Raw genomic sequence first — 15,083 nt, 5'->3', positions numbered from 1 at the left:
CACCTCCCCGGATCCACTACAGATAAAATCTCACGGAATATCCCGGCAATGCAGTTTCCGTAGTCTGATACGGATCCGATACTGATGCACAACGGTATGACTACGGGTTTTGACGTTACTACCACGGATAATGAAGGACGGGGTTCATTTTGGCGACATGAGTGATACGAGTTCTTACGGTAAGACACGATTTAATAGGGAAATGACACGGTTTAGTACGCAACGACACTTGTCGTGACGTATGTACTGCGGTTTGCTACGGTATAAATAAGGGTTAGAAGGAATGAGAACGGTAAGAAACGTAATAGTACGAACCGTCACATTTCTATAATTTACTTGCTATTCATCATTTCTACATGGCAGTTAATCGTAGATTATTTTTCGTTGTTGTTGAATAAATTGCAAGCAACAGTTGTTGATTATTCATGTTGGATAATCATTATGTATACTGCAACGTTAAGACATGTAGATTAAGTAGGGCCCTATAAGTATGGAGTATTTATGCAGGAGCCTTATATCAGTTTTTCGTTGTTACAGTAACTGTGGATTCATTCTTATTCGTTGGATACTAATATTCGTGGGTTTCGTGTTTTTCTCGGGGACATGTGAACCACTAATTTAGATGTTCAAACGAAAAACAATAGTTTCTTTAAAGTTGTTTCCATACTTTGACAGAACCACGAAATCAAATATCCACGAAAATGCTAGGTTTCCGCAATAGACGAATATTTGTACCAACGAAAATAAAAGAATCAATCGTGTTGTAACGTAGTAAACCTTAATAAAATTTCAGAACCCTGGCTGATACCTAGCATTCCGTATTGCAACCTAATTTAATCGTGCCAACCCGGATACATTCGTAACAAATCGTATTGTATCCTTACAAATAAGTGGTGCAACCGTACTAATACGTAGTTCTCAGAAATTAGCCGTAAAAATCATTCTGGCCTACGAATAAGTACGGATTAATACGGTTTTGATAGGGACTAAAACGTATCAGATAGTCTAGTAAGGAGTTACTACGGTTGCTGATCCGTGGTCATATTTTGCGCATGTTCAAAAATTGTCAAGGATAAACAGTAGTACTACGTATGACTATGGCTGACTACGACAGCAATACGGATATCTACGGACTAATACAAATTGCCAAGAATGATGCCGGATCAAATCCGTAGATAATCCGGCGTCAAATCCGTGAATGTGTGACCTAAGCATAACCCTATCTCATCTTGCAATAGTATTAAAACACTTGACTTTTTTACACTTTACACAATTGTTCCACATTCCAAACTAGAAGAAAAATTGAATGACTTGGTATTGTTTTGTTTCATAAAAAGAATGGCCAACGTTGATACAAGTAACTTGTCTTAGGGAGGGATAAATCCTACTTTGTAAAGGATCACTCTGATTTAAACAAAAAATCTCTAAAACTGACATTGTCAAGATGTTAAATTTCTTGATTGACAACATATTTGTTACTTTCGGGGGACCTGTTTTTCAACAGACTGTCGGCATTCCAATGGAAACCAATTGTGCCCTCTTCTTGCCGACTTGTTTCTTTATTATTATGAGGCTGACTTCATACAGGAACTTCTCAGGAAGAATAATAAGAAGTTAGCAACATCCTTTAACTTTTCAAATAGTTCAAAATTTGGTGACTATGTTGAACGCATCTATCCCATCGAACTAGAGATAAAGGAGACGACAGAGACAGTTAAGTCGGCCTCAAATCCTGACTTACATCAAGAAATTGAGGGTCGGTTGAAACACAAAACTTTACGACAAAAGAGATGATTTAAGCTTTCCAATTGTGAACTTTCTATGTTTAAATGGCAACATTCCAGGAGCACCTGCATGTGGGGTATATATCTCCCAATTGAAATGATATTCCCGTGCTTGTATTTCCTATCATAGTTTCTTGATGGAGGGTTGGTGCTCACAAGGAAGCTATCTATTAAACCAAGAGTTCCAAATGGTGAAGTTGAAATCATCCCTTCGTATAATTTACGGATGCCATAACGAGCTGGTTGACCGTTATGGAATAAGATGATATCGGATATGTTCCTTACGTCGTTACTACAATCCCCTTCCCTTTCATGAATGTGATGTACCAAATTATACTATTTACCGGATTTGTTATACCATGAGTAACACGACGAGTGCCACGTGTGGAGCAGGATCTGCTTACCCTTCCAGAGCACCTGATATCACCTCCAGTTTTTGGATGGGTTCGTGTTGCTTATTCTGTAGGTTTATATCTTGTGTCATGTGTATTATTGTTTGTCTGTTTGTCTTTTTCATAATTTGCTATTGAGTTGTCAGTTTATTTTCGATTCATGAGTTTGACTGTCCCTGTATCTTTCGCCCCTCTATTAGATTAGTGGTAAAATTTGTAATTTGAACAATTATATCATATTCTTAATTGTGACATTTTGAATGAGAGTGAACTCGTATAATGAGTGATGAATGCATAGAAGATGCCGCTGTTCATGTCGACGTATCCGATCATCCTTCTGGAGTCGTGCGATTTCCTCAGTTTCTGTTTATTAACTTAAATTGTCTTTCAAATTTATTGAAGAGATTTGAACATAGGTAGGGTATTGGCGCCATCATTTACATTTGCATGTTGCAGTTTGTTGGGATAGTTATGAATTTATCAACTTACAACTGTACTTGTTCAAGTATTGCTATTTAGATTTTTAATCAATCACAAATGTGATAGTATTTGGTCTCAATTACCGACAGAGTTCTCTCTGACATTTGGAACATGGTTTTCCCATTGTATTTGTTCAATTGAGGAAATTCACTAAAAATAACGTTAAGTTCTTGCTTCCGGTTATCAAAACTAAAATGTTTCGCAATTAATTACAAAAAATAACAGGAAAAGGAAGATTTCATCGTGTCCATATTAAATTCATAAACAGTATCACAATTTGGAGAAGAAAAACCAATTGGAACTTGTCCCAAAGATTAAATAAGGTAAAATTCTTATTTGTTATTCAGCGTTTAATTTTCATTGATAAGTTATATGTACAACCGCAGCATGTTTTTCCCAAGCATAAAATGAAGAATATAATTGAAAGAATTTAGTACAGTGTCAAATCTCTATAGTTATATATCTTATTTACAGAAAATCTATAGATATTGAACATATCAATGATATTTCCTGTCAATTTATTTTTTTTTGGGCTAAAGAACCGTTCGGGGACGAAACGTCCATCAGCTGTAGCATTAACCTAGAGATTGTACAAACCCATTTTTAGATACCAGCAATAATAAGATTGAAGATTTCATACGACAGACACTCGTTTTGTCCAAATATGACTCATCAATGGCGCACGAATCAAAGCAGATAGGCTTCATTAATCATGAATCTGTAGGTACTTAAAAATCAAATAGTCCGACAAGTTTAACCAAATATGGCAAGATAATCATAATCTAGGGGTAATTTACTAAATTTTTGAACAAATACACAGCTTGTGAAAGCTACTCACCAGAAAACAGAAGTCAAAATGTTTCATGATAATTGGTTGTCATTATGTTGAATCATATCGATAGGCTTTTTTTATTTGAAAATTTGTTTTTTTAAAACTTCGATCATTTGTTTCATCGAACTTGACAGTGCTTGATATAATGCTGCATAATGACGCATAGTTATCTTAAGATTTATCATACGATCTGCAACAACAGATTTCAACATTTGACTCTCAATCGCCCCGTCAAAAAATAGATACACCAACAGATACATACACGTTATATATACACTAAAGATTTATGTCATTGACTTACAAATTGACGTACAATTGGATAGTAATTTATTCTCGTAGTAATCATAAATTTTATTTATTTCTCTTCATATGCGGACGTGATGACAAATAATTGTAAAATTTGATCTAATCAAAGTTTTATAGATTTTACTTTTTTTCCATGTGGAGTCGAAAGTAAACTGAAACACCATGCAGAATTAGCAAAAAAATATATGTCAGGCATCGTTTGAACTCCGGAAAATGATATTAAACATGTTAAAGGAACATAATTTATCTGTTGTTTTCTTCTTTTCAGAATGATAAAGTGGAGCTGGCTTTTTATTTCGTCCTTCCATATAGTAGTGGGACCTGTTTTAGGTAAACACATTAAAGGTAAAAGTAGTAAAAGACTTATGTTATGATGGTATGATACCAAACCCCGCACGGGAAGGATATGTTCCTTACGTCAATCCTCTTCCCTTTCATGAATGTGACCTACCGAATTAGACTATTTGCCGGATTTGTAATCACATAAGCAACACGACGGGTGCCACATGTGGAGCAGGATCTGCTTACCCTTCCGGAGCACCTGAGATCACCCCTAGTTTTTGGTGGGGTTCGTGTTGTTTATTCTTTAGTTTTCTATGTTGTGTCATGGGTACTATTGTTTTTCTGTTTGTCTTTTTCATTTTTAGCCATGGCGTTGTCAGTTTGTTTTAGATTTATGAGTTTGACTGTCCCTTTGATATCTTTCGCCCCCCTTTTTTTGTACCTGATATTCATATGATGAAGACATAATCTTTAATCAGTTTAATATTATTTTTAATTTTAGTTTCTTGTGTACAATTTGGAGTTTAGTATGGCGTTCATTATCACTGAACTATAAAATTGAGAATGGAAATGGGGAATGTGCCAAAGAGACAACGACCCGACCATAGAAAAAAAAAACAACAGCAGAAGGTCACCAACAGGTCTTCAATGTAGCGAAAAATTCCCGCACCCGGAGGCGTCCTTCAGCTGGCCCCTAAACAAATATATACTAGTTCAGTGATAATGAACGCCATACTAATTTCCAAATTGTACACAAGAAACTAAAATTAAAATAATACAAGACTAACAAAGGCCAGAGGCTCCTGACTTGGGACAGGCGCAAAAATGCGGCGGGGTTAAACTTGTTTATGAGATCTCAACCCTCCCCCTATACCTCTAGCCAATGTAGAAAAGTAAACGCATAACAATACGCACATTCAGTTCAAGAGAAGTCCGAGTCTGATGTCAGAAAAATGTAACCAAAGAAAATAAACAAAATGACAATAATACATAAATAGCAACAGACTACTAGCAGTTAACTGACATGCCAGCTCCAGACTTCAATTAAAATGACTGAAAGATTATGATTTCATCATATGAACATCAGGCACAATCCTTCCCGTTAGGGGTTTAGTATCATACCATCATAACATATATGAGAAGAACATAACCCATGTCATGCCAACAACTGGTTTTTGAATAAATGTGTTTAGTTCCGATGCAAAGACCCTATAAGTGAATCAATATTAACGCCAAAATATGCAATCTTTAATGATCTGACAACAGTATCGTAACTATATCCCTTCTTAATAAGTCTATTCAAAGGTTTTGTTAGTTTTTGAGGTTCAGTATTTGTTTAGGGGCCAGCTGAAGGACGCCTCCGGGTGCGGGAAATTCTGCATTGAAGACCTGTAGTCTTATCTATGGTCGGGTTGTTGTCTCTTTGACACATTCCCCATTTCCATTCTCAATTTTATTTTATATGTATATATGTATATTAATTTACAAACAAACTCTATAAGATACTGTATTTCAATTGCAATTTAAAAAAAACACAACATGTGCATATATTTTGTTATACATCTTAGATACGAGGAAGGACAACTGAAATCGTCATAAGTCTAACAGAAACCATTATAAATGAATATACAGATCTTGTTTTGTGTCTGCGTTTCTTCTCAGGCTGTATCAGATAACACACGATGTTTATGAAGTTTCTTTTCTAAAATAAACACATTGTAATTTTTATATTTTTTCCTGAGGTTGCGTTTTCAAAGTGGGTAATAAATGCATAACATGAGATGGGTTCTTTGGCGCTCGACCCTTTTTATCAGTTTGATATTGATTTAAGAACTTTGAACATCGATATATTACACTGATTTCCATTATTTTCATGTTCATAAATGAGGCTTTCATTAAGCGAAAAGTGAAATTAAGTTAACTTATAGATAATGCATATTTCAAGGTTTTTCTTGTCGTAAAGCATACCAAGGATTGATCAAACGAAAGACCGACCGTAGGCAGGTCTTTCCTTGTGTAATCATGACACCCCTAGGTGTGTTACAAAAAGAATAACCTTAAAATATGCATTATTTGACTTATATACCGTCAAGTTTTTTTTTTTATTAAGATTTGCAAAATTTATCATTCCATTTTACCGACCACACTAGAGTGGGATATTCCATTCAAATGCGTTCAGGTTTTAATACGCCCTACGGCTCATTTAGAATGTGAAATAAAACTCACTAAATAATCTATACCTTAGAAATTATTATCTATACGCAATAAAAATATTACTGCAACTGCAAGAAGTAAGACATTAATGAATTGTTACCATCCGATAACGGTGTCTGAAAAATACAAGACACTTTGTAAGTTATTTATTGTACCAACTTAGTTTATTGAAAGGGGGGGGGGGGGGCTTTGTTGTTGTTTTAGTCTATTTGTAATGAAATTTCTATCGCAGAAAAGTCATTTTTTTTCAACAATTTTGATTGGAACGAATAAAACATTCAGAATGATTTTCTTTTGAATACTAAACATATTTTTTTAACAGATAATGAGAATATAATTCTATACCCTCCCCCCATTAAATCGACCCCCATTGTAAGGTACGCGGATGTTATTCAATGGAATATAAGAATATTTTATCAGTTGATCATTTGATAGAGATAAAGGTATCTATAAAAGTAAAAAAGTTAAGAACTGACACAAAGAATGCACGAAATCGTGATAAAAGAGGGACGAAAGATACCAGAGGGACAGTCAAACTCGTAAATCGAAAATAAACTGACAACGCCATGGCTAAAAATTAAAAGGACAAACAGACAAACAATAGTACACATGACACAAAATAGAAAACTAAACAATAAACAACACAAACCCCATAACTCTGTATGTAACACGAAAACGAATATCAATACACGAAGGTCACAGTATAATTTTCTTTTCGGTGTGAATCAATAAGATTTTCAAAATCTTACACACGAATATGATAAATCTGACTTTTTGTAAAGTTTTTCATTAGAATTCATCTCACAAATATGATAATGTCTCTGTATTGAAGCGACACATTAATAAAACTTCACATTATTATTTGTTTCTAAAATTAAAATGCGGACAATGACGATTTTTATTACACCTATCATAGATTGAACTTTAAAAAATAAATTCACTAATCGACAACAACAAACTATCAGACGCATATAATTTAATTAGTTTGCATTTAATAAGGCAAAAAATGAACTCAGCTCGTTTTTCATAAGACTGAATTTCATTTGATTTTGTTTAGAATATGGTTTATTCAAGATTAAGATTAATTTTATACAGCGTATAATTGAGTAAAAACTTGTTATTTAAAAAGAAAAGTTATGTTAAAAAACTACAAAAGATTTAACATATTCAAACATTAGAAGGCCTCAAAGTATCTTTCAAATTGAAACAACAAAAACACACGGACTGTCCCTTTGCTTAGTATTTTATCAAGTGTCGTGCTTCAATACACCATTCCATTTATATTTTTCTTTAAAATGAGAAAGTCAAGTTTCATTCAAAATGAATATTTATAATTCATAAACTAGCCTTTTTTGTTTTGTTTTGGTACTATTCGTCTACTACGTATTTACAAATATCCCGAAAGAAAGAACAAATACTTGTGTCAAACGACTGTAAAAGTGTTTCTATCTGGAAATATAACATAAAAAATGTGGTGCAAACTGAATATGCGGGTTATTTAAAACTGTGTCTTACATTTTTCAGATTGTTTCGAAGGGACAAACAAATATTACGGTCATTCCTTATGTTATATTCTAAATTATATGTTCAAGGAGTCTATTTGAAAAAAACCTTACATCAACATCATAACAATACATTTAAAATAATTTTTTATGAAGGCGTTGAAAATTGTCATGGGTATCCAATCAACTCTCCTTTTGGACATATCTTGAAGTAAAGTACTGTTTGAATAATTTAATTTATAAAATGACCTAGTCAAAGTTTAAGAAAAATTTAATATCAATATACAAAAAGTGATGTACTTAAAATCATCTTTTTTGGCCAAAAGTTATAATCAAGAATAATCGGCCAACTGTGGATAAACTCCGACATCATCATGCTTCATTTACAAATATCGTGACGCACAAACCAAAAATATACGTTAACATTCCTATACGTTAACATTCCTACATTTGTACACGAAATGAAACTATTGACTCTCAATTTTTGAACTTTAACGTTGTTGTTTTTGAGGTAAAAAAAACATAAGCACTTTGTAAATTTCTTTTAAATTTTCTAAATTTAGACGTGATCATGAAAAAGGTGCTTTTTGATTAGATGCAGCCAGTAACAACTTGGACAAATGGAAATTATTAACCTGTAATGCTGTAATTTTATATTAATGCGCCAAAATTGAAGAGGAAGGAGGTCTGGATCATTACCGTTGTATAGATAATATGTTGTCGAAGTTGTGGACTAAAGATTCAAAATAACATTGATTTCGAAAAAGATGAAAAAAAACTCAGAATAAAATATATCTCTGTGATAGGATTAGGGGGGCACCATTGTATTCCCCTTTGTCTCTCCTAATATACAACTCCTAGCTATGAGTCTATTACATTTATCTTGTTAGCCGGTTCGTTCGCTTTTCCGTTTGTTATTCTATTCAAACTTCTGTCAAAGTATTAAGTTTAGAACATGTAGAATATCGAATGCATGGGTATCCAGGATACTGCAATTAAACGTTTTTAGATTTTTGGACGATATGAGAGACTTTGATTGTATTTACTCGAAGATATGTTTGTAATTGTTACATCCTCATCTGATTTACTTTTACCTCAAGTTTCACAGTAACTCTGAAGCAACATTCTGTTTCTGATAATTAGATAATTATAATTAGAGTAACCTTAAATAACGATAAATCTTTTTCTGATAATTTACATTGATTGAAATGATAGATACAACCTGTGGGTATGTAACTGACTTACAAAAAAAAATCATAATCTTATACCACCTTTACTTACAGGAGATGAAATTGTAAGAAATTTTTCTGTGGAGGTAGGGAGCTCTGTTATATTAAATTGCACCTTGGAAAGTAAAAATAGAAAAACGTGGTATGGTGCACGTAAATATAGTATTTCTTCAACAAAAGGCGAATATAACTTTGTACCGTTAACAGACGGATGTGATCTAAATCCTGAATACAATGGAACTGATATTAAAATCATTTGTAATAATGCTACTGGAGTATATAACTTAGAAGTCACAAATATTTCAAGAGGTAGCGAAAACGTTTTCAAATGTGAGACTTCTAACTTCACAGATTATATATATAATTTGATCGTTAAAAGTAAGTATATGTGTTATAGCTGTGACGTTAGGGTCGTTTTATTTGCCTGTTATACAATTTTAAGTCTTTTTTATTTTTACTTTAAAAAATAGAAATTTAAACAAAGTGAAAAGTGGTCAAATGCGTAAATCGAACATCAATTTTCGCTTCTGAAGACAGTGCAACTTTTCCAAAAAATAATAGAAAAACATTTAAAGTTAATCTATAAATGCACTGATTAAATTCCTATTTCCTTTACGTTAAACCTCTTTTACTGAAGAATTTTGATGTTATCTTGCATGTAAAGGATTACCGTCGAGGTTGACAATCACCACTGCCAATGAGAATAAAAGTATGAAAGTAGTTGCAGGAATGAATAGCAGTTTGCTGTGTCACGAACACAGTGGAAGGCCAAGAGAAGAACTTAAATTCAAATTGATTATAAATGATATGATTAAAGCAAGCGGACCAGGAAGAGCTATGTATAATTTTACTCCACGACAGTCTGACCACAATGCATCAGTTAGATGTGAAGCTTTTAGTGATGTTATGAATTCTACTTTAGTAGAAAAAACCTTATTGAATGTTCAATGTAAGTCCGTTTAATTCAGATAAAATAGATAAGTAGAACTATGTATTATAAAGGATAATTCATTGTTTTTTCTGTTAAAGACACATGAAAACCACAATTAAAGGATTTTATTTTGTAGAAAAAGAAAAATAACTAACTCACAACTGGCCCATTCCCTTGGATATCGGCATCAGTTTGAAGGAATATTTATGTATATGTTAATTCTGCACACAGAATTTCATTAATACTTCAAGGAAATTTCTTTATATTCATGTATCATATTAAAAGACGAAATTAAGCAATTCTAATTTGTTTTACTTGTTTTATTTGAAATGCTTATCCTTTTGAATAATAAGCACACGGTTCATGGATCCTATGCACGTACATATACGTAAATAATAAATGAAGATCATCAGATACCATTAGTGTTTTGATTTACTACAACACAAAATGTCAAACTTCTGAAAAACTAGTTTAGCCCTACAGTAAAGTCGATCCTTTTTAGAATATCAGGCAGACAAAAATGGTTATAGGAGACATTTTTAAAATTTAAAATCTTAATAAGTGATTGATTTTGCATAGATTTACTTTCAATCAAACGGATGCGAAGATTATTTTTCAAGGAAAATTTCAAAACATACTCAGATATGAGGCGGAATCCGAAATCTGTCATATCCTTTTACAGATATGAGGATAATTAGGTTATCATCCTAACCACATAAAAGAAGATAATGTTCAATTAGGTGTAAAATTTGTTACATACATTCTATCTGAAATCTGAGACACCCTTTTGTAGATAATCGGCATAGAAACAACATATAATAAAATAAACCCTCTAGGAATACCTATGCAGAAGCTAATTCAATTGAATGTGGAAATTGGTGAAAAATATTTTAGAAACAGTTAACATTATAATTGGTTACATAATTGTGGCATAATACTAACATTGCATTAATTTGGAAGAGTAATCTGTTAGCTATCCATAACTACCACTTTTGTAAATTTTCAAGCATTATTAAGAAAGTTACAGCATTTTAAAACTTGGGAGTTGGAGTTATAAAATTTTTGTAGTGTGCTACCTTAAATGATTTTAGCATATGCTAATGTGATGATTATGACACTGATTCCGTGCTATACCCATGAGTCTGAGAAATGATTATTATACTGATTTAAATCCAAGAAAGAAATTTGACAAACATTTCATTATTGACCATTGCCTCTGTTAGTGTCTAACAAATACCAAATTTAAAATATAAAAAATCTACCAATAAGTTATAACGACAGCGATGGTTTTTCCTCCGATTTCTTTAAACAGAATGAAATCTAATGTGCATTACATTACCTAAACAGACTTTGAATATAACAATATAAATTAATTTCCATATCTTTCAGACCCTCCAAAAGTCAATGTTTCATACAAGTTCATAAATGGGACACTTATACTTCACTGCAATCCATTTGGGATACCACACAATTACACGTTTAACAAATTAGAGCAAAGATCAGAGTTTGATGAGCATATACGATATTTAAAATCTTCAAATGATGGCTTTGTTCTTAATACATCAATTGAAGACACTGGATTACAGGACACTGGAATCTATGTTTGTTTTGTTTCAAATGGTATACCTGACAAGAATGAAAGAAAATTTCAATCCGGAAAAATATTGGTTGAATTAAAAGGTATGCTTATTAACTTACGCATTATTTGATTTAAAATTTTATTATTATTGTTTTTTTTTATAAAAACGTCTATGCCTCAGATACACCATGATATGAATTACAATCAAGAGCCATCTACGAATAAAGAAGTTCTAAAGGATACAAGAATTCATACTTCAATTTGAAAGTTTAAAGGTTGCACTTTGTAAATACAACTGTTTCACAAACCACACATCTTTTGGGGAGATATATGATATTCATTAATATCATTTTTTGTTAACGTACTGGTTCCATGATATGATCTCTATTGTTCATCTCATAGAGACATAACTTTGGAATGTAACCAGTATAAATGCACATGGTAGGCATTGACATTGGAATCTGAGAAAGTAAAGTTAGGGGTAGTGCAGAATTACAATATACGTTTAAAGTCTTTGAAATTTTAGGAATATATGTTTTTCAAAAATGCCGCACATCCCTGTGTTTTGACCTGTGAATAAAAAGGAAGTGTATATCTACTTTCCATAGTGGGATATAATATTGTACTCAACTGCATAGTAAAAATGGTTGAAGCCGTAAACGGAGTACGTAATGAAAATATCATTGTCTATATAAATAGAAATGCAACCTTAAAGAGTGAGCATGTTTATGGGTTAACAATTTGAACGATTCGTCTTGGACGTTTTAAGTAGAAGTTTAAATAATTAGTTTTATGATAAACTATATTACATTTACAACATTCAAAAGTAAAGTTAACATATCAACTTTATATACAATTAAAACAATATGCTAATAGAATGATCAGACCTCAGTGATGTTAGCTTCATTTACCACACCAAGTATAAATATTGCAGGTGCACCTGTATATCTTGGTGGGGATATAATCAAATTTGCCAAGATTGGTGAAGTTATTATCATATCAACTGTAGTTTACAATGGACATGGAGCACACATTAATGCTACTATCCAATCGAAAAGAAAAATAATTCATAGTCTCAAAATAAACAGTAGTTTTGTTAAAGTACGGGAGTTGTTTCATGGTTCAAATATAACACTGAATGCTTCCCAAGTTTCTTTTCAACTAGATCTGATGAACAAGAAGTGTTTCGCTAAATATATTCTCAAAATCTGCAATATATATGGTTGCACGGATATAAAAATAAATATACGAATTGATATATCAAAAAAACAAGGTATGGTTTAGAGTATTTCTAGAAGATATGTAACAGCATTTGAAAAGGTAAACATAAATAACAATTTACAGTTGCCATGAATATGAAAAAAAATAGATGTGGAGTATACGCAAATGAAAAAATAACCCAACGTCACATAAAAAACACAACAAAAACAAAAACAAAATCAAAACCAAACCAACCATTGAGACATAAAAGGTCATTAACAATTATAGACGAATGTCTTCACAATGTGTTCAGTCTACTTGCTAATCGACCAATTATTGGCCTACTAATAGTTTGTGAATAATATCTTCTTCTCCTATTTACTTTCAAATTCTCCCAAAGCACATCGATAAATAAAGTCAAAGTTAAGTTTAAATTGCCTTATAAGCATTGTAGAAGTGATACTTTCTAGCGCCCCAAAATAAAAAAAATAAATATTGATAGTTGTTAATTCATTTCACGTTTCACAATGTAATTGTTGATGGCAAACATTTGTAGTATACACTAGTATATGAGTTCTTGAAAATATTTGCTACATTTAGGAAGTCCAAGAGGTAAATACCAAGACGTAGAAATAGTTATTGCAGCATTAGCAGTTTTGTCAGCTCTAGGAATTGGAATGGCTGTTGCATATTTGATATGGAAAAGAGGTAGTTTTGTTTATGACAAAGGCCTATGAAAAGATAGGTGTACACATAGGGTTCTGATTTTGATTGAAATTATGATTTCATTACTTAACTAAATGTTCGAAATTCTAGGTTTTTACTCAATCAGTTATAGTTGACTATAGCGTTATGTTTTTATTTAATACTTTTATATTTAAAAAATGCCCTTCGAATTTTTATTATGCATTGGAAGAGATTAGTGTGGCGGCCAACCAACAAAAAAGATTTAGACTTATAGATACCATAATTCGTTGTTCAATTCTATTTGCATTATTTAAATAATATCTGTACATTACACGAGTATATCAAAATTCAAAATACTAATAAAGGCAACAGTAGTGTACCGCTTTTCAAAAGTAATAAATGAAACTATAAAAAAATCATATCAAGTTTAACCAAATATAGTCACTGGTCAGGTCCCGAACTTATGAAATCTAAAACAATACGTCCGAGGGTCATGCAAAATTTTGAAGTCACCGAAAAATCGTTTTACTTAAATCTGATCAGTCCAATGACTTCAGGTAAATCCGACGGTAACATAAAAAGAAGAACAAAAATCTAAATAATTGGTAACATATGTATTCAAATCATTGAAGCGATGAACTTTCCCAATTGTTGCGAATACGGTATAGTTACAGTTTAATATTTTATACTGCTTTATTTGGTTAACGTTTTACAGCAATTTTACGTAACAATAGGCCCACAACGTCGTCACTTTCCGACGTCTCTATGTATTATTTGACTCCAAGTAAAGCCTACGAAACATTGAAGACGCTTTTGTGTGTATAGCGATGACTCGCCTTTACTATCGACACGTCAAATTCCGATCAGTCCAATGACTAAAGGTTTATGCGACGGTAACATAAGAAGGAAAACAAAAAATCTAATTGGTAACATATTTATTCAAAAGTTTGAAGCGATGAAACATTCCCAATAATACCATTAGTTGAGTCAAAGATGACTGGGAGTTGGATTTGTTTTGCTTTAACTCTAGCAGCAAATATTTCAAACATATATTAAGGACAGGAATAGTATACAATAAGTTCATTATGTAGGGTCGCAAAAGTGGATAGAATGGGATGAATGGCATTGCATTTCGATTGCCTCTCGTAAAAGAGTTAAAATATAAAAATAGGACAGAAATTTTATTGACAAAAAGTCACCTAGGAACCGTTGATTGAGTTTTAAAAGAATTCTTTAATATACAAGATAGTGTGACACTCTTCTTACTCGAGACACAAGAGTTTATGAGACAAAACGTGTCCGCGCATTCACACAATGTACGTCATGCACAGACATAAATAGGTGCCACTCTTAGACCTTGTTCTGCGTCTCTGCTGAAATCTTAAATATCATAACAATGGGTTTAAATGTAATCAGATTATGTTTTTCTGTAGTTCATTATGTACATTGTAGTTAAATGATGGAAAATAATTCATAAGTATAATTAACTTGTGTCTAATCCATTTTGCTTTAATTAAGCAAGTAAAACCTGTTTGAACTATGTTAAAGTCATAATGAAAAAAAATATGATGCATATGTTTTTTATTACTTAATGCATAGTTTTCATCATAAAACTTATGTATATATACTTTTTTTTGGAAGAAAATTCTTTAATTTGTCCACATT

This window comes from Mytilus edulis, chromosome 5 (genome assembly GCF_963676685.1).
Source record: "Mytilus edulis chromosome 5, xbMytEdul2.2, whole genome shotgun sequence".
Taxonomy (NCBI): domain Eukaryota; kingdom Metazoa; phylum Mollusca; class Bivalvia; order Mytilida; family Mytilidae; genus Mytilus; species Mytilus edulis.
The sequence above is the reverse complement of the archived record's forward strand: the minus strand, read 5'-3'. Positions refer to the sequence as shown.